Genomic DNA, 2,063 nt, shown 5'->3' on the forward strand with positions numbered 1-2,063 from the left:
AATGAATGTATGGATGGATGAATGCATGGATGGAGAGATGAATGAATGTATGGATGGATGAATGCATGGACGGAGACTGAATGAATGTATGGATGAAAGAACGCATGATGAATGAACGCGTGGCTGAACAGACGAATGAATGTGTGGATGAATGAACTCATGAATGAAAGCATGGGTGAATTAATGCATGGATGGATGAATGGAGAATGAATGCATAGACAGAAATGCCTGGATGAATGAATGTACGGATGAACGACGCATGTATGAACGGATGCATGTGTGAACAAATGCAGGTATGAGCAAATGCATGTATGAATGAATGCATGTATGAGCGAATGCATGTATGAGCAAACACATGTATGAGCGAACACATGGATGAATGAACATGTGGATGAATGAATGCATGGATGAACAAATGGACGAATGAACATATGGATGAATGAATGCATAGATGAAGTCATGGATGAATGAATGCATGGATGAACAACGCATGTATGAACAGATGGATGAGCGAACACATGGATGAACGAACTCATGGATGAATGAATGCATGGATGAACGTATGGATGAATGAATGCATAGATGAACTCATGGATGAACAATGCACGGATGAACAATGCACGGATGAACGAATGCATGTATGCGTGAACACATGTATGAGCGAATGCATGGACGAATGAACGCACCGATGAACTCACGGACGAGCGAGTGCGCCCACAGGAAGTGGGTGACAGATGTCCCTGCCCCCGGCTGCCTTGCTGAGCGAGGCTGCATCCCCTGCTGACCTTGTCCTGAGGCCTTCCCTGCCCTGGAGGCAACAAAGCCCCTCTCCCTGCCCCTACTCTGCCCACGCAGCGCAGGTGTGTGGTCGCGCTCGGGAGGAGACAGAAACACCACAGCAGTGACGCTTGAGCAGTCACCTGCGCGTGCTGCGGGGGCCACCTCCCCACAGGGCTGGGGCCGCGCAGACACGCCGGCTGTTCGGTGGCTCATCCCTTTCTGCCAGGACACCGGGCTGGGCTCCAGGGGCAGAAATCCAACCGAGGGACCTGTTCCCTGCCCCCGGTGACCTGTGTGCCCTGTGAGCACGGGATGGCCAGGCCTGCTGCGGGTGTAGGAAAAGGCAGTGAGTTCCTGGGACACAGCCAGGCCCCAGGCAGGAGACAGCTGGGTGCTGAACACCCCGTGAGGCCCACAGGACCATTCTGAGCCTGGTCGCCACTTAGCCCCAGACCACCACGACCAGTGCCAACGTAGATTCTCACAGCAGGGCCAGGGAGGCGGGAGTGGGGAGATTCCCACAGCAAGGGGCGTGGAGGGCAGGGTGGGGGGCTGGCCAGGGCAGGGTGCACCCAGTGAGCACGTGGCCGTGGGGCTCACAGACCCACCTGCATCAGTCTTCACCCCATCTGCTGCCTGGCACCCCGGATGCGCCTGTCACCCCCGCTTCCTGAGCTCACCCGAGTGTGTCTCCTCCTCAGGCCGCACATCCGGGCTTCCCAGACCGGAAGCAGCCTGCTCAGGGGACCGTGCCCTCTCAGTCTGGGTGCTCTTTCCCATGAGCAGCACACCTGTGTATCTCCTTAAATCACGAGTAATTAGACCCGAGCAGGTGTTTGGGTCAGCACCAGGACACTGGTTTGTATCCGGAAGTTTCTATTTTATAATCTCCAATTTACTCATGCTTTTTGTTTTGGTTTGGTTTCAACCAGGTTTTGGAGACAAGGTCTTGCTACATAGTCTGGGCTGGCCTTGAACTCACAGTGATCCTCCTGCCTCAGCCTCCCCAATGTTGGCATTATGGTCATGTGCCACCACGCCTGGCTGCTAAATTATTCATGTTAATAACCTTAGAAAAGAGATAACCTTTAAAAATCATGATTATCACACAGATGGAGAAGGAATGCACGGTGAAGACTTCACTTTCTTGCTTTTTAGGGACAAGACAGCACATTCAGAGCAGGGAAAGCAAAGCAGAAACTGCTGATGACCAGACGGGAAGTGGCTTTTCTGTGGCCAGTGCCTCCTGGGACCCAGGGTGTCCACTCAGGGAGGCTCCCTCT

The sequence above is a fragment of the Chinchilla lanigera genome, unplaced genomic scaffold, assembly GCF_000276665.1.
Source record: "Chinchilla lanigera isolate Chin_1 unplaced genomic scaffold, ChiLan1.0 scaffold00006, whole genome shotgun sequence".
Lineage (NCBI taxonomy): Eukaryota > Metazoa > Chordata > Mammalia > Rodentia > Chinchillidae > Chinchilla > Chinchilla lanigera.